Genomic DNA, 27,526 nt, shown 5'->3' with positions numbered 1-27,526 from the left:
AATAGATGGAACCCAAAATGACATTCCCTAAGTGCATGTCACTCATCTGTACAGCACATCACTCAGACAAGTGTGAGTGCGACATGTGTTGGTTACAATTTTATGATGTGTTCATGGATGGTGGGTGTGTCACCTCTGTGCAGAGAGGCAGTTTGGGGTGTCACGCATTCGGACTGCCAGTTCTGTGTGTCACAGTTAGTAGGGTAACCCACTCTTCGGCGATTCACATGTGTCCAAGATCATTCCATTTTGGATGACATTTGTGACCTTCAGGTGACAACAGGGCTCCTTTTGGGGTCAGTTATGTACCACCATGATGCAGGGATCCCCCCTGTGACTCAAGTCCCACAACATGGCAACATGTACGTAAGTGGGAGTCACTGCCCCTACATTCGTCCACACTGTCATAATTGATTGATCATGGCCATGACACGTCTGTGTGCAGGAGGGGTTGCTTGTCCCTCTGCGATGTGAAGGGAAGTTGCACTTTCTCTGTGTGTTCCATACATGTGTCTGCATTTGCACAGTTTACATGCAGACTGCATGTCAATGTACATTGTGTCTGTGAGGAGATGCCTATGTAATGCGTGACAATGGTCATTTGTTCTACGTCACGGATGTGGGGTTGTGCTCGTACATTGTAATCTCGCATTTTTGTACCCTGCTTTTATAGTGCATTTTCCCGTATGACGCGTGGGAATTGCAGGCCTGACGCTGGTTTTCGCGGGTTTTTGTATCACTGTTGGCCTCATCGCAGCTTTTTTTGTGTTCGTGTTTTGCATTTTTGCGGCCTCGCGATCCTTTTATCGCAGATATTTGATGCGTTATCCTGAGCCTATTGCATGGTACTGCCGCTTGAGAATGCCACATTACCACTGTGTTATTTTCCCGCGATAGACTGCAAAGTTGCATTAAGCTAATTTTGCGATGATTATCACACGTTCTTAAGAATATTCCCCATAGAGTAGCAAATGATGGACCTTTGGTTTCAATGGCTGGCCTTCCCAGAACAGCAGTAAAGGTCGCTTATATAAAGAATGTGCTGCAATTCCATATCTATCAATGGCGCTTGTCCTTATACAACAGCAAAGTAATATAATATAACATAAAAGGTCATCCTGTAAGTCTTGGACTTGCCACACTGCTGCCCCTTGGTGGTCCCCACTCAGAGGTGTCCCTGACCCCTTGGGCTTTGTTTTTCTTTTTCTTTCTTGACGTGGGTTTACCTGCCTTCCGGTTTGGGGCACCAATGCACCACACAAGTAGTCATTTCGGAGCTCAAACCTGCACTGCCAAGCTGGTTTCCTGCCCCGGCTGGTGGACTTTTTGTGCTAGTGGGGAATTGTGTTCTTCCAAATGTCTCCCCTCAGGTTTCCCCACTGTCGCCGGAGAGGAAGCTAGGCTTCCTTTGCTCTCCTGCTCCCCCAGGGCACGGACATGGGGAACAGGAGGGGTGGAAGGGTTCCACGCAAGCTAAGGGTAGATCGTTCCCCTGGGGCACTGACTTTCCCTGAGGGAAGGCCCTATGAGCGACCGGGACATGATCCCCAGGGTTAAGGTATTCCCTGAGGGCACCAGGGACCCGAGGGTACTGACCCTCCCATGAGAATATCTAATCAACAGCCTGACACTGTACACTTCTGCCCAGCCCGGCTGGTCTTGAGAAAAGCCACGAAGGAGCAGTGTATCTCAGGCCTGGTGCTTTAGGCAGAGTGTATTGCTTTTGCTCCCAAGCTCCTATGCTCTAGCTACCAGGAGTGTTTATTTAGAGCCCCCTGACCTCTACATTTTCCATTTTGCTTGATGGAGCGTTTCTTTAATTTAGTTTGCTCCTCCTCTGATGAGGACGAGCACAAACTACTGCCCCCTTTCCCCATCAGGCCCTCAGCAGTCTTCTTGCAGTAGCACCAAGTGGTTCTCAAGGCAAACCACACTGCCTGCCTGCACTCCTCAGGGCCCATGGTCTTCTAGCCATTTGCAGGGCACCTGTTTGTCTTACATCAGTCTGGAGTTTCTCATCCAGCAGAACTGACCAAGAGAAGTTCAGTGGGAACACTCTCATACAGGTTTACCAGTAGGTCCACCCTCTTATGGGGGAGGGCAATGCCACTAGCATTGGAAACAAGAGTCCAAATACGTCCAAGTGTTTCTTCACGTCCACTCAGGATCCACCCTTCCTCCCCTTCTGCATCCACTTATTTTTAGAGTTTCTCCTTTGTGCAGGAGTTTAAAGGTAGATTGTTCTAGACGGTGAGGGCCATATTTATCAAGGGGTTGTGTTGCTTTTGCGCCATGCAACATGATGCAAAGGCGAAGGCAACCCATAAGATGTGATTTATCAAGCCAGGCAAGTCCCCCTTGCATGGCCCTGAGTGGCTGGATAAATCCAGAGCAGCACTAAGCAGCACAAATAGCTGCGTTGCGTTACACTGCCCCCGGGAGGCATTCCACAGGCATTGCTTGGGTGTTCCCACGCAACACCCATGAATTTTGACGCATTCCAAGATTTACCGTTACTGGTAAACCTGGGAATGCAACAAAATGCCGCGCCCTTCCAGGGGAGACGTAACGAGAAGAGAGATTTTTATTTCTCCTCGTTACTTAATCTTTCTATGTGTGCTGCATTCTGCAAAACACACAGAAAAAGGAAAATGCTTCAGGGGATTGGTTTTGTGCAGAATGGCACTCCTTCCTGCACAAAAACAATACAGCTTGCCATGCAGGCACCCTTGCACCATGGTGCAAGAGTGCCTGTGTTGGCGCTAGGAAACACTTTTAGCGCCAGCACTGGAAAAAGACAGGAATGTGCCATATTGTGCTAAATATGGCACATTCCTGCCCTTTCCCTGTAACACAGTGCAGCACAGCAAGGTGACTTGCTGCGCTGCGTTACATTTTGATACATTTGGACCTGAGTATCTCTGCCTAGTCCAAAGATGCTACATCATTCCTCCATCCCCGAAAGGCTTTTTTTAGGAGCAGCCCAGTGACTGGTCCTCCCTTTCACACATCACGATGGGATTTTTCAAGAAGGAGCATCAATTATTGGTCTGCAAAGGCGCTCTCCTGCGTTTAGCCTCAACCCTAACTGCCACTGTACACTGGTTCCTTCCTGCCGAGACTTCCAGAGGCAGCCTGATGTTACTGGAGGCAGAGGTCTGCCTGCCTCCTTTTGTGCATGTGAGAATGGAAAGCCCAGGCGTGTCAGTGATGTGATAGTAAATTACCCAGGCAGATTTCCCTCAACCACTTCTTTTACAGTAGGTTTAATCTCCACTGAATTGGTACATTGTCCAGGAGAAGGTTGGATCTACCTGCTGGCCAGGGGAGTCATCAACTTGGCCCATCAGGGTAGTTCCAAATGTGAATCTCCTTAAGGACAGACTCTGGAAAAACTGCAAACCCAAAAGGATATGAAAAAGTGCAAATAACTCCAAATTGATATTAAATTTCCACGCCGGTCATTTTCATTTTTTTACGTTAAGCCAATGCAAGCTTAGTATTTTGGTGCAGCCTTTACCTAAAGTGTGAATACTGTAGAGCAATACAGACTGACAGTGAAGCACTCTGGGCTCACAGTCAGGCACTAAAGACTCGCAATATAGTAAAAAGTAATGGGGTGTTTCTTTTGGAAGCCTGATTAAATTATAAGGCCTGCACAAGGCACAACTATGTAGCCTTGGTCTGCGGTAGGCTACCTGTGCACAGACAGTCCTACTCGCTCAGCCCACACAGCTGTGCACTTGTGACGTCTTCGTGTGCAATCAGCACAGACTCACCTGCCCCAGCAGTGCCGCAGCGACCTTATTCTAGGAGGTGGTCCCTGGTGGTTAGCGCACAATCCATTTTACAGAAGCTTACAGGGAGTGAAACTCAATTATTAAGACTCACACCAGAGGTCAAAATACAAGGTGGCCCTGAACCTCAAAAACCCAGTTAAAGTGGGTCGGAGCCCCCTCTCTCACAGATGACCAGAGCAAAGACCCCAGACAGAGGCAGCGGAAGAGCTGGAGGGAAGATAAACCCAGGGTGGGCACCCATTTGCCAGTAGATATTATGCAGGAACTGGAAAAGAGGGCATCGGAGCGCTTTGGCATAAGCAGTGGTATTTTTCTGAGTTCACCTGTACTATTGGAGAAAACATCCTGGGTGGATCCCTAATGGCGAGTATACTACTTACTTGAAACCCCTGTGCTTAGCACACGTGATTCCACTGGGTGACGAAAACGCCATCACAGAGAGAATCCTTTTCACTGACTATTGGACAAGGGGAATATGACGAACTTCACCATAAGTTGTAGAGACTGCCAGCGAAGTGGCAAATCTGGGGGAAGAGGATAGGGCCTGTGTCCCACAAACATACCAGTCATAAGGAATTAATCCTGTGACTATGCCCTTCTCTGTTCGTCACCCAGAGGCAGTTTGCCTTAGATCCTTCCCTGCACTCTGTAGATGTTCATATAAGAAGGGGCAACCCAGTAACCCTGGGCCTGGGTAGTACAGTCATATAGGAAACAATGGTCCCTGAAAGGGGAAGTGTGACTTCATCTTCCACGGAAACCTGGTGAGTAACCATCAATAGATTGGTTTTACTAGAAAGAATATATTTTATTTGATTACTCCCCACTTGGAATCTTATGAAGATTAAATCATTTCACCCTGTTACCATATACATTCAAAATTAGAGAGGTGCTCCAAAGCAACACAAAGGCACAGTGAGTGTGAAGTAAGTGAGTAAGAAGTGCGCTAGTGCTATACAATATATACATAAATAGTGACTGTGGCGAATACACAATTGTTTGATCTAAACTCTAGCATAGAGTTGCAGGCTTCTGAATTGCATAAACAGTACAGTACACTACTATAGTTTCAACGTTTCGACCCCTTGAGGTTATTTGTACAGGGTCAGCATCAGGATGAGGAATGGAAACACCCATTGCGTAGTGCTTCAAGAAAGCCAGAAACTGGTGTGAGCTGCAGGTATGGCCTGATCTGGTGTGAGCTGCAGGAATGTCATATGTCCTACCTTGGCATGAGTTGAAGAGATGGCCTGATCTGCTGTGAACTGCAGGAATATCCTACTTTGGAGTGAGCTGTAGGAAAGACCTGATCTGGTATGAGGTGCAGAAATTACTGACTGTGTGAGCTGCAGGGTTGTTCTACCTTGGTGTGAGCTGTAGGAAAGACCTGATCTGGTATGAGGTGCAGAAATGACTGACTGTGTGAGCTGCAGGGTTGTTCCACCTTGGTGTGAGCTGCAGGAATGTCATATGTCCTACCTTGGCATGAATTGAAGAGATGGCCTGATCTGCTGTGAACTGCAGGAATATCCTACTTTGGTGTGAGCTGTAGGAAAGACCTGATCTGGTATGAGCTGCAGGAATGACTGACTGTGTGAGCTGCAGGGTTGTTCTACCTTGGTGTGAGTTGCAGGAATGATCTGATCTGGTCGGAGGTGCAGAATTGTCTGACCTTGTGTGAATTGCAGGGATGTTCTTCCCGGGCGTGATCTGCAGGAATGACCTGATCTGATCTGGTGGGAAGCTGCAGGAAACCCCTGGCCTAGGCTCCTGTAAAGGAGGGGAAGCGGAGGGTCGGGGGCCGGTCGTAGTGATGGTGGCAGTAACAGCCTCCTGGTATTTTTAGAGAGGGCCCACAGTCACTTCCTTTTAACAGCGGGGAGGGGGGCTTGCTGCTGGCAGTGACACTGCAGAGGAAGCGCCTGAAGAGGAAAGGAAGTTCTTAGCCTGGCCCCTTTGGACTCCTCTACTTCTACAGAACTTGTGATGGCAGCGCCATGCACCCGCCCCCACTTCCGGTGCAGGCTGCACTTCTTCCGGTGCACAGCCCCCATCTGTGCCCCTCCCACTCGAGGGTCCATCTTCCACTCACAGATGCGCCCTCCTCTGTGTGATTTCCCTTCATAGATGTGGGTGGGCCTCACTGTTTCCCTCCCCTCCCTCCAGCGTGACATGCTTAGACTCTTCTCACAGCATGTCCTGGACTGCCACCGCTCTCTGTCATGCTTTGAAGATGAACCTTCAGAACTGGACACCATGCCAGGGGCGTGGTTTCTAATGCTGCAGCAGGTGCAGTGGCACCGCGGCCACGGGCTCAATAAACCCTGATTATTGCTGTATTTCACAGTTCAAACAGCACCAGGGCGCTCATGTCCTTCCTTGCACTAGGGCCCGTGACACACGGACTACGTCACTGCACAATACTCCTCTCGGGGTCGGCGCTCGCCACACGTGACCTTCGCTGAGTTCAATAGCTCTGGTAAGGCTGGCGGAACTGAGCACAATGCTCCAGATACGGTCTCAAGAACTAGACACAATGCTGATGTGATGGCCCCAAGAGCTGGACACCGTACTTCCTCTGTAGCATCCCGGCCTGGACACGATGTACCGGATATGGGCCACCAGCAACTGATGAACATTCCAGTGTGGTTCTCAGAAATGAGCACAGAGGTTCACATGAACCTGGCCACACATCTCTTGATCTAACGCACCCACCTTACTCAGTGTGAGGTGTGAATGACGCTATACTACAGGCAGGGCACAAGTCCTAAACAAGCATTTGCAATGCAATAGGTCTCGCATTTGCGAGAGTTTAAGTTATTGGCATTGTAAATGACAATGCCTTTTATTTATCTGTTTTGCTAATAAACTTTTAAATAAAAGGCATTGTCATTTACAATGCCAACAGCTCAAAATTGTAAGGCAAGATACCTGAGGGACACCACGTCACTGTTTTAAAGGTGGATTGTCAGGTGGCCAATGAATCAGCTTGTGTTTGTCGGCTCAGAAAAGAACTAAACCAATGCAACACAGTTCCCCCATGTCCATCTCCATTCTCGGGAGCAAGATGACATGAGAGACCATGTCGAAAGAGGGAGAAGGGTCGCGAAGGATGAGAATGGCTCTGCCCCCTCATTTAACGTAAGCCACTAGTGGCTGCAATCAACATGATTTAAAGGTTTAAAATATATTTATTGCATATGTTAACAAAAGAAAAGAACATGGGCTTCAGGCGCACAGACCACAGGGGTGGTGAGATGTGCACACTATGGGGGCGGGAAGAGGAGGACAAGAATCGCCCAGGGCTGAACGTGGGAGGCGCACACAGGTGCAAGGCAGTGAGGCATCCCCAGGTGCAGCTGCTTGAATCCGTGAGGCGCGCGCTTTAATATGAACTGAGTACGAAATGCAGAAAGGGGCGAAGCGCTGCAGAAGGCCCGCCCAAGTAGCAAGAGAAGCTTCAGATAATAAATCAGCATTGGTTTTGGTGGCTGGGTGCAGACGAAGGGGTGACACTGCAAAGGGTCATCGTCTGCCACTCGGTCCCATCCAAAAAAGAAAGAAAAATATACAGCGTGCTTAAAATGACACCCACGAATAAACTGCGAGACCTCACACCGCAAGTCTCCTACAAGGAGTGAAAATGCTGGCGTGCGGAAGGGCAGTGTGGGCTGAATCGCTTGGTGCACTTCCCAACGCCTGAGTGAGCCCATTATGCCCTCTTCTGTGCCATTCATCCGAGCAGACGCGGACTCCTGCTTAACACAACACAAAGTAACCACAAGCGCACTTCTGCCACCGGCTACTCCTACGTGCCTTCTTGCTAACAGAAAGGACCCGGGGAGCAGTGGAATGAGGAACCGAAGCCTGATTGTTGGGCCGCGAGTGAAAGGCCTACTAATCCCCTCACACCAAAGCAATTTCACCCACCTCCATCCAGGATCCGATGGTGCAGACTCCAGCCATGAGACTGACTCTTACTGCCTCTGGGCCAAACCTGGTGGGATCTAAATGCAGAGCGAGGTGTCAATGAAGCAAGAGCCGCGCACACCAATGAAGTTAACAAGCAGCATGCGCTGCCCACCCTTCGCGCACCCGGCTCCTTGCGCATGTGCCGCTGCCATGTTGAGGTCAGGCAGAGATGCGCTGGACAAACAAAAAGTCCGAACAGTGCGGACGAAAACTGTAGTTGGTGGCCGCTGCTTCCGGACTACACGGAAGTCAGTTGGACATCAACAGCCACTGAAAACAAATGTAGAAAAAGCGATAATAACCTTTAGCAAATGGCAAGCGGCAGGAGAAACTACCGACTGCTTGCCAACATAAAGAGATTACTTTAGGTTTTGCTGAGACAGCGCATGCAGGGCATGCGCTGCCAAGGCGAGACCTAAAAAGGAGTGGGAGGACTATTCAAGTGTGGCCGTATCTAAGTGACATCATGGCGTCACAACCCATGACCTCACAGGAAATGACGTCTGATTTTAAGACCTCACATAAGTTTAGCAGGTCTATCATAAGTATATTTGAGCGACTTAAAATGTTTATAAAATGAGATTTTACTTTGGAGTTGTGCCAAACAATTGACACAACCCAGGTGTAAAATCTAGGCCTCAACTTATACATTTATTTTTGAAAGCCCTGACACAAAGAAATTGGCAACAAGGAGAACTGTAGCAGTAAATCTGTTACGCTTAATTGGTTGTAAAATCTGTATTTAAAAATAACTTATGGGGTTAAGGCAACTGCTGCAGAGATCTTTGTGTGCCAGCTAAATATCAGGGAATAATAGTAATGGTAAGATAACTCTAGAGGATAATGTATTTGCTGGAGAGATGTGTTTTGTCTAGTCCCAGTTTAGAATCAAAGTACCATAGAGGGTTAATAAGTCTTCTGCAGAGCACATTATGCAACATGCAAATGACTGATTTTGACTTTATGTAAATGGATTAGTGGGTCACGGTTTTTAACACAGAGATCCTTTTGTTACTTTTTGCAGTTCATAAATTGTAATCCTACTACTTTGCTACAGCGAGCTATGAGGGACACGTCTCCCACACCTTGTAACCCTCTCTGTTTTATGTAACACGTCTTGTACATTGATTTACACACATATGGTTTATTGTCAATGTATAATGTATATGTGCGATGTCCAGCGCTCTGACGCCCTGCATTGGGATGAGTAGTGCTAAAGCGCTATAAATGAACTAAAGCCAAATAGGGGCATTTAAATTGATATTCATGTAAATAGTGGGACAGACCAACATATCTGACATTCTTACAGTCTTTGCATATCTCTTATATACAGGGACTGAAAAAAGTCAAAAGCATGCCTTTCATAAGTGCCCGCCAATTGATAAGCTGTGACCCTTTGTTTCCCCTCCATTGCATCTTGGTGTGAGCCTCCCGATAGCACCCCGCCAGGGTACTCCAACAAAAGGCCCTCGACTTGTGTCCTGACCACCGGTCAAGTACTGACTACTGGACACAGTGCTTCAGATGTGTCCCGCAGGCCACAACCAAAAAGAATCTGAGAAAAGCCGAATAAAACCATGACGACCCCTATTTTAGCTTCATGGCCGAGATGCATTGTGGGCACCATACAATCACCAGGGCTGGTTTGGGGTCCATAGACTCGTTCGTCCTCAGATTAGAGCGACCGGTGCCTGAAACCAGAGGTTGAAGTGGGGGTGGGGGTATCTGTGGGGCACGACGTGCCATATAAAAACAATTCCCCTACTTTTAGTTAAAATACAACTATCTAGGGGTGGTTACTTCCCATAGTTGCGATGCCTCGGCTGAAATGGAAGGGAGACAGCCTCTTAAACTGTGAATCCGAGGGAGGGCTATACAGCTGAACAAGAAACAAGCCTTCTTGCCAGGTCCTGCACCCAGAAACAAATGTAAACATGTGCAGGGGTTTAATCTTCAAAACCCGGCCTTGGCTTTAATTCATGGAGGTCCCTGAAGCTTCATGATGACAAAGATTCTTCTTTTCGAGAGATATTGTAAGGGTGTCCCTAGCTGAGCTGTGGCCTCCGTGCTGTTAATGGACAGTTATAACATTTGTTTGCACTAGGTACATTCTGGAATTACCAAAATCTCCATTTTGGAATCACTTTTTAAAATCTTAAACCCACATTTTATCACGCATTTTGTGCCAGCCCATCTAATACTTTGCGTACTGCATGTTGACAATAATGACTGACTTTCTTTCACAAACTGGGACATTGCAGTACTAAAAATACACAAATCACTATTCACCACTGCACCAACAAGGATTCAATTCTGTGGCTCCCTGGTTACACACGCAGACATCTGCACTGATTGCAATAACACATTTGAGATTTAATAATGTAAAGTAGGGCGCTTCCCACTGATTCATTCAGCTTGCATTTATTTTTCATTTAAAGTGGTTTTTTTTGTCACACCTTTGACCCCGCCCCCACGCTCATTGATCCCACCCCATGGTACTTAGCAACACAGTTTTAGGCCTCGCCTGCGACAGAGCATGTGCGGCATGCGCTCTCGCTTGCGAGAGTATTGTATACAACAAGGGGCTTGCACCTCACCCTATGCTTAACGTTCCTTGGCTTGACTGCTGATCTTATTTACTGTCTTCTAATTGACTTCATCTTCTTTCGGCCGGAGCATGAACCAAGTACTGATTACTTCAGCTTGAATGATGTCCTTCAGCTGATTGTGCTGTGATTGAGATATTACTTTTATTTTTTCTTCATCCCTGTTGTCCTTGTTGAACCTCTTGAAATTTGTAGCTATGTTATACAACGCCACACACACTTCAAAGAAGCCCTTATTCTCATTTGAAATGGGTGTTAATTCTAACAACATATGTTATTGGCTGCTTTTATTGTGACAACAGATGGTATCTGCTTCCAAATGTATTTTCAATGAGACTTGTACATGGGCGCAATTGCTTTCTTTATGTGATATAATTCTTTTGCCAAATGTCAATTTTCTTTTTCTTTTTCACACAAGGGGAGATTAAGTGATTTGCTCAGAATCACATGGGTGTTGTGCCTAGTCCTAACAAGCATTTGCAAAGCCAATAGGTCTCACCTTTGAGAATAGTGGCTCTGCCCTTGCCTTTTTTTCATGCTGTACAGCATGGGCATTGCCGCATTTGGCAATGATTTCTAAAATAATAAAAGAAGAGCGTATGATGCATCCAGTGCGAATGCACTTTAAAAAAATGCGTTACCACTGGCTGCATCTTAGCGCTTTCTTAAATTCGTTTTAGCCACATTTCATAGCACCTGCGCTGCTGTACAGCATGGCTACAAAAGATTGCCCATAGTTCTCACAGGCAAAACCTATTTGCTTTGCCAGTGCTGCTTTTTACTTGAATTCAACTGCTGCCTGAAACACTGGTTTATTACTCACTGAGACTGAGGGAGCCTGAGAACAAAAAAGGCTAATTAAACCCTCATCAATCGAAATGATGAGATACAATCTCGTGATATTTAGGGAGTCACACACAATGTATGAAATAAACAAAGAAATGACCACATGACATAGACAGGAAATTATATCAAGACAGGAAATGAGATCACGAACAGGAAGTGAGATCACGGACAGAAACAGCAACAGCAAACTGTACTTTTCTTTATCTTGCAGTAGTATGCTCCCCAAGGACAGGCAAAGCTAACTGTAAACTGGGATTGCTGCCAAATGGGCAGGAAAGGCCAGATGGGTGGGGCTGAATTATGTTTGGCTTCAGCTGGTTTTGGTCATAACAAACATCCTTATCACTTAGTACTATATCCATCTGTAGTGGTTGGTTTTTCTATTGTGCTAGTTTAGCTGGGGCACAATCTAGCTCTGATCATAGCTGGGGCCACAATGAGCTAGGTGAGGAGGGAGTAAGGGTGGTCCGAAATCATTTACAGTAGTAAGTCTGGCATGTTTTACTTTTTACTTTTACTCACTGATGCATGACCACGTTCTTTTGATTACACCCCTCTAATAAATGTATTTTGTGATAAATAGTTGGGTACAGGTGCTTTTTAATCGTGTAGGGCTGAGGTGTCTGTCCGATTTCACCAGGAAGTTTTACACACAGAGACAAAAAGGTGCCCCACACTCTCTCCCTCTCTGTGTTTGGAAAGACTTCAAACATGTTGGTTATTCCACAAAATAATGTGTCTTCTCTCACTCAGTGCCCCTGCCAATCTGCATTCCACCCCCTTTCCACTGCCCCTTAGGCCTTTCTCATGCTCCCTGTCTGTTATATACATTTATTTTAACATTATGTGCCAGCCTGATTGTTGGAATATCTGAAGCTCACCTCCCCCAATCTTACTGACCAAGCTGCTCCCCTGATTCCAAGTTGTGTAGGTTGAAAACAGGAACATTCTTGTTTTAATCTACCCAACTTCCTTTACACCCTTCTATAAATGAGTGTGTAAGTTTCACATCGTAGCCGGCATTGCGTACTGGGGGCCCCATATGCACTGTGCCCTTTAGCCCCAGCCTGAGACACCCCTGAAGCTCTTTCAGTTCACCTCCTTCATGGTCAGTGGCAGGTGTTTGTTTCTCACTGGAACACACACAAAGCTCTTTTAAAGCTCCTCTAAAATGGCCAGACCCTCTCCTAACCTGGAGTGTGCACTTGTTGCACCCCAGTACTGTAAATCTACGGCGCTCCGCCAGTGGGCCTCCTCCCGGGACACTAGTATCCCACTACTAGGACATACACATTGTTCTAAAATGGACCTATTGATTCCCCTCTAATGCGGGTGTTTGTCCCAGCTCTCTGATAATATCCACAAAGCTCCATCAGTGCACCTCTACCTGTAGGAGAGTAGGGTCTGTCTCTTATGTTGCCCCCACTTTTTTCTGATGTTTACACTGGTTTATGGCTATAGTCTGGCTGGGACTCTGCTAATCAGGGCCCCAGCCTCTCTGTTCTCTCTAAATAACTTGGAGTGCATATTAGGTGCACTAGTGATTGGATACTGTGGTACCTTATGAGCCCCTAGTATATGGTACCTTAGGTACCAAATGCACAGGTACTTCACAGGCCTACCAGGGGCTGAAGCATGTATTATGCCACCCCTGGGAAGCAGACTAAATCTGACACCACAGGCCTACTGCTGCAGCCTGGGTGAGGTGGTGTTAGCACTCCTCACTGAGATTTAGGTTCACTATATCTCTCCCTGCACACACATTTAAACCTATCAGTCACCCCTAAGGCAGGCCCTATCAATCCTGAGGGCAGGGTGCTTGGTTTCCATGTGAGGGGGTGCCTCTGCCTGAGCAGGACCACTCTGCAGCTCACAGAGTCTATTCTCTGGGGCTGTTTGTGAATGCGGTCAAACCATATACTCTTAAGTGCATTATAACCTCTCGGTAAATGCTAACTTTGGGATGGCTGCATCAAAACATGTCGTGTTTGGTGTCAAATGCTCTGGAATCATACCACCACACCAGTAACTGGTGTGGGAGTATGATCCCACCCTTCTAGAGGGATAGACATGTACCTACTGTGGAAACACAGTAGAATCCTGAAGAGCCCTGGCATCACAAAATGGATGCCACCAGTCACAGACACTGGGCTGCCCTCCTGCTGATGACCGAAACTCGCAGTGGAGGTGGCCCAACAATAGGCATCCTGTCACAGGGAGGTGTGGTCACCTCCCAGACAGGGTGTAGTGTATTGGGGCTGGGTGGGTGCACTCCTAGAGTGCTTTGAAGACCTGCACTCGGGGAGCAGTAGGCTACTCTGGGCATACACCAGTTCAAACCAGCTCAGGGGCTACCTGCCCCTGCTCTGGCGCGAGACTGGACAAAGGGAAGTGGGTGTAGCCACCCACTCCCCTGACCCTCCCATAGGTGGGGTCATAGAGCTAGTCCCTCCATTCCTTCTAGTATAAGTTAGGGAACCCTTACCATTGCAAACTAGATATCCCTGGACGATGCTCTGAAGAAGAATCCTGGACCTTCGACATTCCACTCCTCTGGAAGACTGAAGAATCTCCCTTGGAGTCAAGGAGTGACTCCCCTGCTTGGCAGGCACCAAACTTTGCAATCAACGGTCGCAAACCTTCCCGCTCCCGTCGGAGTCCGAAGTCCCTGCAGCCCAGGAAGAGGATTTCCTGACTTCTCCAAGGCCATCGTGAGTCCCCAGTGACACTGAGACAAGTAGACCCCACGAGTGACGAGGAACCATAATCCCTGGGTACTGTGCACTATTTTCGAGTGCAACCCCTTCACAACGTTCTACGAACGTGTGCTTTGGGTCACGTGTGGTCCAAACCTCCAGCAGGATTCCCTCCAAAGATCAGAGGCCTACGCCACCCCGAGTGGCTGTGGGACCCTGGTGAGTGAATCCTCCCAAGGCGTCTTTGCAATCCCTTGCCGGTTGGCTTGTGGGTCCCCTGAAGACCTTTCTACAGTTCCAAAGGGCTCTCCTGGTTGCTCCAGGCCTGCCCTGACTTACGCTCGATGGATGAGTCCCTCAGACCTTGCTGGACTGCACCGCTGACTTACACTTTCCACGAGACTTGCTGTTACCAAGGCTTGTTGGCTCCAATCTGGTCACCGACACCGTAGTAAGCTGCAGACTTCATGGCACACACCGAATCCAGCTCCTGGTCATCGTCGACGCCTCCTGGACCTCGTGGCTGAAGAGTCAAGACACCCGTGATCAACTGCAACCACCCGATGACTGTGGGCATCCATCTTCCTTGCCCCAGGTCAATGCCAAGTGACTTTGAACACTGTCCCCTCTGCTTTCAGGTCTTCCTTCTTCTGAATCCAGGCTTGGATTCCACCGGACACTTCTCCTGTCTTCACAAGCAGCAAGTCTTCTTTGGCTCCCATTGAAAAAGACGCCGCGACCCGACTCCAAAAGACACCTATGCACCCGGCTTCCCTCGGTGAGGTAACTCCAGCACTACGGTGCTCCTGTGGGTGTTGGCTCTAGAACTACTTACCCTGTAAGTGACTTGCTTGTAGACTCTCCCGAAATATCTTAAAACTCTAAATTTCCAATTGCGACTTGCTCCATTGAAGTCAATTGGGATCCGCGGCTGTGTTCTCACACTGCATGAGTCTCCCATGGGTACTTTACTTACCTGCTTTGGGTGGATTAGTGAGGCCCCAGCACTTCTGAAGGCCCTAGGCCTTGTCCCCTTGCAAGTCGTTATCTCTAAGTCTCTTTTTTAGTATATGGTCTGGTACGCCCGTAGGGCCCCAGCCATATTTGTGCTTAACTTGTTGGGAAATGTTGATTTGTGCATATGTCCTTGACTTCTAATCTCATAAAGAGATTAGCAGAGAGTTGTTAGTAATAAATACATATATATTTTATATATATACCTGTGTGGTGTCCTTTCATTTATTAATTCAAGAGATTATAAGGTTAAACAAGCTGCTTTACATTCCTCTAAAGGCTTAGCCTGAAGGCTGCTCTCCACAGCTACCACTAGTATAGCTTTCTTTAAAAGGTTGTCTTAAATCTACTACCATAAGAGTCGAATTGTACTGGTGCAAGGTGACCACTTTAACTAGTGAACAGCATATACCAGGCCAACTTCTCACACTACCCTAACCTGTAGTGTGCACGGAACCCAGCGCTGGTATACCACACTTCTGTCTTCACAAGTTGTATGAATTCCAGTACTGGGGAGTCCGCACAGCTCTTACAATGCAGCTCTACACTGCCTTTACTATTTATCTATATGCCAGTGTGCAAACAGCTACCGTGCTCTCATAATGCACCTCTAACTAACTTCTAGTGTGTACTCGCACTCCAGTACTGGGAGCTCCGCAGAGCTCTCACAATACACTCCTATCTAACCTCTGTGTACGCCGACGGCACCCAGCTCCTCCTCTACCTCACCGAAGACACGGACGCCACTAGAGCGAACTTCCGACGCTCCATGACTGCCGTCGCCGACTGGATGAGAGCCGACTGCCTCAAACTCAACACCTACAAAACCAAAGTTTGGGATGACTCCTGGTGGGCCTCTGCCCTAGGACCAGCACACACCCCCACCACCCACCTCGGAATCATGCTCGACAGTGAGTTCTCCATGACAGGTCAACTCGGTTGCCTCCACCTGCTTCAAAACCCTCAAAATGCTCTGTAAAGTCTTCAGATGGATCCCAGCCGACATCAGAAGAACCGTCAAGCAAGCTGTCATCACCAGTCGACTTGATTACAGGAACGCCCTCTATGCCAGAACCACCGCCCTCCTTCTCAAGCGCCTCCAAACTATCCAGAATGCAGTAGTCAAAATCATCCTGGACCTGCCCATATGATCCCACATCACCCCCTCCTACACACACATGTCTGTAGCCTGCACTGGCTCCCTGTCAAGAAGAGATGCTACTTTAAGCTGCTCATGCACGTCTACAAAGCCCTCCACAACACCGAACCAGGATACCTGAACAACCGATTGACCTTCTACCAATCCACCAGACACCTACGGTCTGCCTCCCTGGACCTCGCCACCATCCCCCACATCCATCATACTCGAGCCAGAGGACGTTCTTTCTCCCACTTCACTGCCAAGGCCTGGACCGACCTCCCCATCAACCTCCAAACCTCTACCTCCCTCCCCGAATTCAGGAGTGGCCTCAAGAACCAGCTATTCGAGTAGCCCCACCCCTCAGGGTGAATAATGCGCTATACAAATTATTGATTGATTGATTTATTGATTGTAATCGCATCCCAGTACTTGGAGCTCCGCAGAGCTCTCACAATAAATCGCTATCCCAACCTCTAATATGTACTTGTACCACAGTCAGGAGCATGCACAGAGCTCTCACAATGCACCTCTATCCTCAAATGCAGAAATTACTTGTACTCCAGTAGGAAGGGGTGCATACTGTACTGCACCTGTAATATGTCTACTTTCAGGGTCGGACACTCACAGAGAGCTAACCATAACCAGTAGTATGTACTTGAACCTCCAGCGCCGGGACCTCCGCAGAGCTCATCCAATGCCCCTCTATCCCAAACTGTAGTACCTACTTGTACCGCAGCACTAGGACCTCAATGGAACTCACACAATGGCTGTTTAGCCTGACCTGTAGTAGGTACTTGTACCCAGAGCTTAATTCGATCTGGTGGTTCCGGCCGGGTGGGGCCACCGGTACCCATTTTTGCTGACCAGCACTTCTTTTCTTCATCAGATTTTCAGCCAGAGAAATCGAGTTAAAGCACACTCGGGAGAAAGAAGAAGAGAGAGAAAGTTGGAAAAACATGACAAACGGGAGACGCATGAACCTGCACAAGGGAGATAAAGGGGCAGGGAGTAGCTAAAGCGACATAAAGTGGAATCAAGACTGCGTAGCCTTGGTATTTGGTATGCTGATCTAAAATAGCGCCAGTAGCCTGCTTTAGAGCAAAACTTTGGGCCTTGGCACTTAGGGGCACATGTATGACCATTTTTAGCTGTTACAAAAGGAGAATCGGACCGTTTGCGACAGCTAAAATGGCTTCCAGCATGTACTAACTCTATTTTACGAGCCGGTAACCTAATTGGTAAAATACGGTTTGCAAGTCGGTATTGGGGAGGGTCGTGCCAAGGGCATCCTTTCCTAATGCCAAGTCGCAGGGGCATGAATGCATGTTTGCGACCCCTTCCCCTTTGTGAATGTGGGTGGCAACATTTTTTAAGAACACTGCCGCTTAAAAAAATGTAAAAGTAGCTTTTAATTTTTCTTTTTTAAATGCATTCCGTTTTCCTTTAAGGAAATCCGACTGCATTCACAAAAATATTTAAAAAGCAATCACAGACATAGTGGTCTGCTGACCCCAGCAAGCCACCATCCCTGTGAGTACAGGCCATTCCCAATGGGTCATAAATTGTGCACTGCCTCATGAATATTGATGAGGCAGGTCACTTGCGACCTCATTGGGAATCACTAAGTGTGTCGGAGAGACATTAGTACATTTAATTTTGCGAGTCCACAAAAAATAGCACTTAGAGAGTCACAAAATGAAATGGTCATACATGTCGCCCTTCATCTTTTACAAATCAAGCACTGCTTGTAACCCAGCTGTGGGAGCAGGACAGATCTCATATAATGCTCCTCTAGTCTGACCTTTAGTATGTACCTGTATCCCAGTAACTCTTACGATGCACCTGTGCCAGGACCTGCAGTTTACACTCGTGTCCAGTACCTTTCTGCTGACGCTCTCTCTCTCTCTCTCTCCTCTCCATTTGCTGGCTGGGAGTAGTCCTAGCGCCAAGAAGCCTTCCGGCATATGTCACCCTTACAAATGCCTCACTCACTCACCTGCAGTGTGCACCTGTATGCCAGTACTGGGACTGCCTCTCCCAATGCACCTCTGCTATTGGGTTCAGGCTCCACTTGTATCCCAGTACTGGGGCAGCCGTGTAGGACACACAGTGCACCTTCAGATTGCAAGGCACTATGCACCTATTTCTGGGCACTGTAAACTGAATGCTTTAGAACGCACCTCCAGTTGGCTGCAGTACATACTGGTTCCTCAGTGGTGAGGCCTTCTCAGAGCTCTCACAATGCACCTCTGTCCTGATTCTCAAACTGGTCTGTGTCACAGCACAGAGACACTTTTAACACTGAAGCGTCCCGTGGCCCTGGGGAAATACAGCTGGTGTTTGCATCAAGCACTGTTTGAAGTGGTTTGAAAGAGACCCTCAAACCCATCCGGTCTAGCGAGTCATCCGTCCCCTTCAACCCACCCACCCCTCCTGGACCAGCCATCCATTCATCTCACCAAACCCACCCACTACATCCTTCCAGCCATTCATTTCACCAAACCATCTACATCCGTCATTCATCTACCAATCCACCTATCCATCCATTCACCTCACTGAGACCAACTCACCAACCCCACTCCAGCCACCCACCCGCACTCACACACATGAATCCACCCATCGGTCCATGTTAATCCTACACACAAATCGATCCATCAGAGCAAACCTACTCCCCTCCATTCACCCATCCATCCATCCATCCATCCATCCATCTCCATTCGTTCATCTATCCATTCACCCAGCTCACATTTATTCGAGTAAATAAACTCCCTACAGCCACCTCCCCAAGCCCACACAACACTCGTGCAACACACCCATCCACTCATTCACCCATCCATCAATCACAAATGCCCTCATCCATTGCTCACCCACCCAAACCTAAGAAGACATCCAATCCCTCCCTGTTAACCCGATCCATCCATTAACTCATCCATCGATCCTTCTCACTGAGCCACCTCAATTCATTCTGCCCACCCATCTCATCAAACCCAACCAATCATCCACCACCCTTTACCGTCCACCTTTTAGGGCAAACCTCCTCCCACCAACTAACCTGTTAATGAGAGACAGCAAACCATCTCGATCAGAGCCTTTGATTGTACAAAGGCACATGCCCAAACCCACCACCCGTGATGAACCACCCATCTCCACATAACTGAACCCACCCACATCATACACCCAAACATCTATGTGCTAGACCATATCCATGCATCCACCTCCCTACATCTACCCTATCCACCCATGAGCCACCCATCTATATCACTGCTCCCTATATCTATTATGCATCCATCTCACTGAACCCACCCCGTGCAGCTCCACATCACCGAACCCACCCACACCATCCACCGAACCAATATGTGCTAGACCAAATCCAAGCATCCACCTCACCAAATCCACCCTATTCCACCCATGAACCACCTATCTATACCACCACTCCCTACATCCCTCTCACCAAACCTTTCCCATCCATCCATGTAATTAATCCACGTCTTTCCAGCCACCCATTCATTCATTTCCCAAACCGACTCCACCCATTCCTCTATCTATTCAAAAATTCATCACACCGAACCAACTCCATCCATCTATCCATCCACACATGCTTCTCACAAAACACACCCCATTGTTCCATCCGTACATTCATCCATCCATCCACCCATCCACACATGCTTCTCACAAAACACACCCCATTGTTCCATCCGTACATTCATCCACCCATCCACCCATCCACACATGCTTCTCACAAAACACACCCCATTGTTCCATCCGTACATTCATCCATCCATCCACCCATCCACACATGCTTCTCACAAAACACACCCCATTGTTCCATCCGTACATTCATCCATCCATCCACCCATCCACACATGCTTCTCACAAAACACACCCCATTGTTCCATCCGTACATTCATCCATCCATCCACCCATCCACACATGCTTCTCACAAAACACACCCCATTGTTCCATCCGTACATTCATCCATCCATCCACACATGCATCTCACAAAACACACCCCATTGTTCCATCTGTACATTCATCTATCCATCCACACATGCATCTCACAAAACACACCCCATTGTTCCATCCGTACATTCATCCATCCATCCACACATGCATCTCACAAAACACACCCCATCGTTCCATCCGTCCATTCTTCCATCCATCCATCCACCCACCCACCCATCCACACATGCTTCTCACAAAACACACCGCATCGTTCCATCCATTCATCCATCCATCCATTCACCCATCAATCCATCCATCCACACATGCTTCTCACAAAACACACCCCATCGTTCCATCCATTCATCCATCCATCCACACATGCTTCTCACAAAACACACCCCATCGTTCCATCCATTCATCCATCCATCCATTCACCCATCAATCCATCCATCCACACATGCTTCTCACAAAACACACCCCATTGTTCCATCCATACATTCATCCATCCATCCACACATGCATCTCACAAAACACACCCCATTGTTCCATCCGTACATTCATCCATCCATCCACACATGCATCTCACAAAACACACCCCATCGTTCCATCCGTCCATTCTTCCATCCATCCATCCACCTACCCACCCATCCACACATGCTTCTCACAAAACACACCCCATCGTTCCATCCATTCATCCATCCATCCATTCACCCATCAATCCATCCATCCACACATGCTTCTCACAAAACACACCCCATCGTTCCATCCATTCATCCATCCATCTACACATGCTTCTCACAAAACACACCCCATCGTTCCATCCATTCATCCATCCATCCATTCACCCATCAATCCATCAATCCACACATGCTTCTCACAAAACACACCCCATCATTCCATCCATTCATCCATCCATCCACACATGATTCTCACAAAACACACCACATTGTTCCATCCATTCTACCAAATCAAAGCTCTACATCATCCATAGATCCATCTTGCCAATACCACAACATCCACTCATACATACCTCAATTCATCCATCCATCTCACTCAATCTACTCCTGATTTCAATCTGCGCATTCATCTCACCAAATTCATTCCACCAACCCATTCACCCATTCATCCATGCATCATTCATCCATTCTCCACATCTTCCTTACCAAACTCATTCCATCTTATCCATCCGTCCGTTCGTCCATCCATCTACCCGTCTATCTATCCACCCGACCATTCATCCATCCATTGGACTAAACCAACGCCCTAGAATGATTTATCTCACTACAATCCCATTCATCCATGCATCAATAGATCAATTTCACAGAATCCAGTCATTCCAATTCATTTCATCCACCCACCCACCTAGTGTTATCTTAAGGATTTTGGGGGACCCAGGCAAGACTTATTTTTCGGGCCCCCTGTAGAGAACAAATTTGAATTTCATTATCAATTTCCTGCTAATATAAAACTGCATGATGCCAAACAATACTCATTTATATGTTACATTTTACCAGGATCAAAAAAACAATTAATATTTCTTCCCCAGGACCCCAAAAATCCTTATATGACACTGGGGAGAGCGACAATAGTCAAATATAAAGAAAGTTCACTTTCCGAGGGGACCCCTTGAAAGGTGGGGGCCCAGGGCCCATGGGCTCACTTTGCCCATGCCTTAAAACGCCTCTGCCCCTACCCACCCATTACCGGCCCGCAGACTCTCTCAGCCCTTCTTTTTCATCATTGTCACCCACGCGGGTTCTCCAGCTTTGCTTTCAAGCGGGTGATTGCTCCCACCTCCGGCGCGTGAACGTGCAGTTCCGCGAATCCCTCACATCAGGCTTTCAGCGTTACCTGTGGGGGTCTTACCTGTCCTTGACGTGGTTGCGGGGCCTGCGTACTTGCTTTAGGCACTGTGCGCTGACTGCAGGACCGGTCAACTGGCCAATGTTTGATGGACCGTTTGCTGGCCTGGTCCGGCGGCTGCCGGTCCGGCAAGATGGCTGCAGGTCTAGTGAGCTAGTTACAGGTATCCGGCTAGGTGCAGGTCGGGTGAGCTGGCTACAGGTATCCGGCTACGTGCAGGTCTGGTGAGCTCGTTACAGGGTATCCGGGTGGGTTCAGGACTAGAGAGCTAGTTACAGGTATCGGGGTGGGTGCAGGTCTAGAGAGCTGGTTGCAGATATCCAACTGGGTGCAGGAATGGTGACTGGTTACCTGTATCCGGCTGGGTGCAGGTCTGGTGATCTGGTTACCTGTATCCGGCTGGGTGCAGGTCTGGTGATCTGGTTACCGGTATCCGGTTGGGTGCAGGTCTGGTGAGCTGGTTACCGGTATCCGGTTGGGTGCAGGTCTGGTGATCTGGTTACCGGTGTCCGGTTGGGTGCAGGTCAGGTGAGCTGGTTACAGTTATGCTGCTGGGTGCAAGCCTGGTGAGCTGGTTACACTTACAGGTATCCTCCTGAAGGTCTGGTGAGCTGGTCACAGAGATCTAGATGGGTGCAGGTCTGGTTACTGGTGAGCTGGTTACAGGTATCCGGCTGGGTGCAGGTCTGTTTAAAGGTGAGCTGGGCACAGGTATCCAGCGGACTGCAGCTCTGACTGCAGGACTGGGGAGCTGGTAAAATATCCAATTTCTGCAAGTCTAGGGAGGCGACTGCAGGCCTGGTGAGCTGGGTACAGGAATTACGTTTTCTGCGGGTACGATGAGCCGGTTAAAGTGCCCAGCTGGATGAAGATCAGGTTACAGGTACCCAGCTGCAGGTGTGGTGAGCTGGTTCCAGGTATCCGGCTGGGTGCAGGTCTGGTGAGCTGGGTACAGGTGTCCGGCTGGGTGCAGGTCTGGTGACCTGGTTACAGATATTCAGCTGGGTGCAGGACTGGTGAGCTGGTTCCAGGTATCCGGCTGGGTGCAGGTCTGGTGAGCCTGGTTACAGATATTCAGCTGGGTGCTGGTCTGGTGAGCTGGTAACAGGTGTCCGGCTGGGTGCTGGTCTGGTGAGCTGGTAACAGGTGTCCGGCTGGGTGCAGGTCTGGTGAGCTGGTTCCAGGTATCCGGCTGGGTGCAGGTCTGGTGAGCCTGGTTACAGATATTCAGCTGGGTGCTGGTCTGGTGAGCTGGTAACAGGTATCCGGCTGGGTGCTGGTCTGGTGAGCTGGGTACAGGTGTCCAGCCGGGTCTGGTTGCCAGACCCTGGAGCTGTTTGCAGCCTGGTAAGCTGGCAGCAGTTCTGGTGGCCGGCTGGCCCTCTCTCTGGGCGTTCTCTGCGAATTACCCCTGATGGTCAGCCCTCCTTCCGTGCCCCCTGTGAGCCCCCATGCCCGGGGCCTCTCTGAGTCTCCCCACCCTGTCCGTGCCCAGTCTGTGCTTCATCTATTCGCTCTGCCCTGTCTGACCCCCCTGCTGCACTTGGCCCGTCTCCCTCCCCGCCGGCTCACTTCTCCCGGGGAGGAGGGAGGATGAGGAAGGGCTGCTGATGCCGGAGTTGATTTTTTTCCTGTTTTTTTTAGATTGTTCTAAATCCTGTGGTGACAAAAATTAAACTGAGGTCAATGGGGGCGCGTGAGGGGGGCAGGGGGTTAGAAGAAGGGGCGAGAGGGCGCTCTGGGGAGAGGGGCCAGACACGTGGGTCTGCAGCGCTGTGCACGTGTCGCGCTGCTTCCAGGCCCTATCTCTGCCTATGTTGTATCCGTCAGTTCTCTCTTACCTCATTCATTTATTCATTCATTCCGTCCATCGTTCGTTCATTCATTTCGCATGAATACCTTTGTGATCCCGCTCAGTTTGCTGTGCCTGTTCTCATTTCTCCTGTCTGTGGTGGCTCCGTCTGCTCTCTCTGTGCTCCTGTCTGTGGTGGCTCTGTCTGCTCTCTCTGCGCTCCTGTCTGTGGTGGCTCTGTCTGCTCTCTCTGCGCTCCTGTCTGTGGTGGCTCTGTCTGCTCTCTCTGTGCTCCTGTCTGTGGTGGCTCCGTCTGCTCTCTCTGTGCTCCTGTCTGTGGTGGCTCCGTCTGCTCTCTCTGTGCTCCTGTCTGTGATGACTCTGTCTGCTCTCTCTGCGCTCCTGTCTGTGGTGGCTCTGTCTGCTCTCTCTGTGCTCCTGTCTGTGGTGGCTCCGTCTGCTCTCTCTGTGCTCCTGTCTGTGGTGGCTCCGTCTGCTCTCTCTGTGCTCCTGTCTGTGGTGGCTCTGTCTGCTCTCTCTGCGCTCCTGTCTGTGGTGGCTCTGTCTGCTCTCTCTGTGCTCCTATCTGTGATGGCTCTGTCTGCTCTCTCTGTGCTCCTGTCTGTGGTGGCTCCGTCTGCTCTCTCTGTGCTCCTGTCTGTGATGACTCTGTCTGCTCTCTCTGTGCTCCTGTCTGTGGTGGTTCTGTCTTCTCTCTGTATGCTCCTGTCTGTGATGGCTCCGTCTGCTCTCTCTGTGCTCCTATCTGTGATGGCTCTGTCTGCTCTCTTTGTGCTCCTGTCTGTGGTAGCTCTGTCTGCTCTCTCTGTACTCCTGTCTGTGGTGGCTCCGTCTGCTCTCTCTGTACTCCTATCTGTGATGGCTCTGTCTGCTCTCTTTGTGCTCCTATCTGTGGTGGCTCTGTCTGCTCTCTCTGTGCTCCTGTTTGTGGTGGCTCCGTCTGCTCTCTCTGTGCTCCTGTCTGTGGTGGCTCCGTCTGCTCTCTTTGTGCTCCTATCTGTGATGGCTCTGTCTGCTCTCTTTGTGCTCCTGTCTGTGGTGGCTCCGTCTGCTCTCTCTGTGCTCCTATCTGTGGTGGCTCCGTCTGCTCTCTCTGTGCTCCTGTCTGTGGTAGCTCTGTCTGCTCTCTTTGTGCTCCTATCTGTGGTGGCTCTGTCTGCTCTCTCTGTGCTCCTATCTGTGATGGCTCCGTCTGCTCTCTCTGTGCTTCTGTCTGTGGTGGCTCCGTCTGCTCTCTCTGTGCTCCTGTCTGTGGTGGCTCCGTCTGCTCTCTCTGTGCTCCTGTCTGTGATGGCTCCGTCTGCTCTCTCTGTGCTCCTGTCTGTGGTGGCTCCGTCTGCTCTCTCTGTGCTCCTGTCTGTGGTGGCTCCGTCTGCTCTCTCTGTGCTCCTGTCTGTGATGGCTCCGTCTGCTCTCTCTGTGCTCCTGTCTGTGATGGCTCCGTCTGCTCTCTCTGTGCTCCTATCTGTGGTGGCTCCGTCTGCTCTCTCTGTGCTCCTATCTGTGGTGGCTCCGTCTGCTCTCTCTGTGCTCCTATCTGTGGTGGCTCTGTCTGCTCTCTCTGTGCTCCTGTCTGTGATGGCTCTGTCTGCTCTCTCTGTGCTCCTATCTGTGGTGGCTCTGTCTGCTCTCTCTGTGCTCCTGTCTGTGGTGGCTCTGTCTGCTCTCTCTGTGCTCCTGTCTGTGGTGGCTCCGTCTGCTCTCTTTGTACTCCTGTCTGTGGTAGCTCCGTCTGCTCTCTCTGTGCTCCTGTCTGTGGTGGCCCTGTCTGCTCTCTCTGTGCTCCTGTCTGTGATGGCTCTGTCTGCTCTCTCTGTGCTCCTGTCTGTGGTGGCTCTGTCTGCTCTCTCTGTGCTCCTGTCTGTGGTGGCTCCGTCTGCTCTCTTTGTACTCCTGTCTGTGATGGCTCCGTCTGCTCTCTCTGTGCTCCTATCTGTGGTGGCTCTGTCTGCTCTCTCTGTGCTCCTGTCTGTGATGGCTCTGTCTGCTCTCTCTGTGCTCCTGTCTGTGGTGGCTCTGTCTGCTCTCTCTGTGCGCCTGTCTGTGTTGGCTCCGTCTGCTCTCTTTGTGCTCCTATCTGTGGTGGCTCCGTCTGCTCTCTTTGTGCTCCTGTCTGTGGTAGCTCCGTCTGCTCTCTTTGTGCTCCTGTCTGTGGTGGCTCCGTCTGCTCTCTTTGTGCTCCTATCTGTGGTGGCTCCGTCTGCTCTCTCTGTGCTCCTGTCTGTGATGGCTCTGTCTGCTCTCTTTCTGCTCCTATCTGTGGTAGCTCCGTCTGCTCTCTTTGTGTTCCTGTCTGTGGTGGCTCTGTCTGCTCTCTGTGCTCCTATCTGTGATGGCTCCATCTGCTCTCTTTGTGCTCCTGTCTGTGGTGGCTCCGTCTGCTCTCTTTGTGCTCCTGTCTGTGGTGGCTCCGTCTGCTCTCTTTGTGCTCCTATCTGTGATGGCTCTGTCTGCTCTCTTTGTGCTCCTATCTGTGGTGGCTCCGTCTGCTCTCTTTGTGCTCCTGTCTGTGGTGGCTCCGTCTGCTCTCTTTGTGCTCCTATCTGTGATGGCTCTGTCTGCTCTCTTTGTGCTCCTATCTGTGATGGCTCTGTCTGCTCTCTTTGTGCTCCTGTCTGTGGTGGCTCTGTCTGCTCTCTCTGTGCTCCTGTCTGTGATGGCTCTGTCTGCTCTCTCTGTGCTCCTGTCTGTGGTGGCTCTGTCTGCTCTCTTTGTACTCCTGTCTGTGGTAGCTCCATCTGCTCTCTTTGTGCTCCTATCTGTGGTAGCTCTGTCTGCTCTCTCTGTGCTCCTATCTGTGGTGGCTCCGTCTGCTCTCTCTGTGCTCCTGTCTGTGATGGCTCTGTCTGCTCTCTTTGTGCTCCTATCTGTGGTAGCTCCGTCTGCTCTCTTTGTGTTCCTGTCTGTGGTGGCTCTGTCTGCTCTCTGTGCTCCTATCTGTGATGGCTCCGTCTGCTCTCTTTGTGCTCCTGTCTGTGGTGGCTCCGTCTGCTCTCTTTGTGCTCCTGTCTGTGGTGGCTCTGTCTGCGCTCCTATCTGTGGTGGCTCTGTCTGCTCTCTCTGTGCTCCTGTCTGTGATGGCTCTGTCTGCTCTCTCTGTGCTCCTGTCTGTGGTGGCTCTGTCTGCTCTCTATGTACTCCTGTCTGTGGTAGCTCCGTCTGCTCTCTTTGTGCTCCTATCTGTGGTAGCTCTGTCTGCTCTCTCTGTGCTCCTATCTGTGGTGGCTCCGTCTGCTCTCTCTGTGCTCCTGTCTGTGATGGCTCTGTCTGCTCTCTTTGTGCTCCTATCTGTGGTAGCTCCGTCTGCTCTCTTTGTGTTCCTGTCTGTGGTGGCTCTGTCTGCTCTCTGTGCTCCTATCTGTGATGGCTCTGTCTGCTCTCTTTGTGCTCCTGTCTGTGGTGGCTCCGTCTGCTCTCTTTGTGCTCCTGTCTGTGGTGGCTCTGTCTGCTCTCTCTGTGCTCCTGTCTGTGGTGGCTCCGTCTGCTCTCTTTGTGCTCCTATCTGTGGTGGCTCCGTCTGCTCTCTTTGTGCTCCTGTCTGTGGTGGCTCCGTCTGCTCTCTTTGTGCTCCTATCTGTGGTGGCTCTGTCTGCTCTCTTTGTGCTCCTATCTGTGGTGGCTCCGTCTGCTCTCTTTGTGCTCCTGTCTGTGGTGGCTCCGTCTGCTCTCTTTGTGCTCCTATCTGTGGTGGCTCTGTCTGCTCTCTCTGTGCTCCTGTCTGTGGTAGCTCCGTCTGCTCTCTCTGTGCTCCTGTCTGTGGTGGCTCCGTCTGCTCTCTCTGTGCTCCTATCTGTGGTAGCTCCGTCTGCTCTCTCTCTTCTCCTGTCTGTGAT

The 27,526-nt window shown here is 49.6% G+C and overlaps 1 protein-coding gene across 1 annotated transcript in view; it reads right to left on the bottom strand.

Moving 5' to 3' along the window:
- Positions 1-23,409, bottom strand: part of LOC146869297 (epidermal growth factor-like protein 8) — a 96,159-nt gene extending 72,750 nt beyond the window's left edge. Inside the window, exon 1 of the mRNA XM_085647062.1 lies at positions 21,884-23,409. The gene's annotated coding sequence lies outside the window, so the exon portion shown is untranslated. The remainder of the gene's footprint in view (positions 1-21,883) is intronic.
- Positions 23,410-27,526: the final 4,117 nt, after the last annotated feature.

The sequence above is a fragment of the Triturus cristatus genome, chromosome 1_1, assembly GCF_964204655.1.
Source record: "Triturus cristatus chromosome 1_1, aTriCri1.1, whole genome shotgun sequence".
Taxonomy (NCBI): Eukaryota; Metazoa; Chordata; class Amphibia; order Caudata; family Salamandridae; genus Triturus; species Triturus cristatus.
This window is presented reverse-complemented; position numbering and strand designations above follow the sequence as displayed.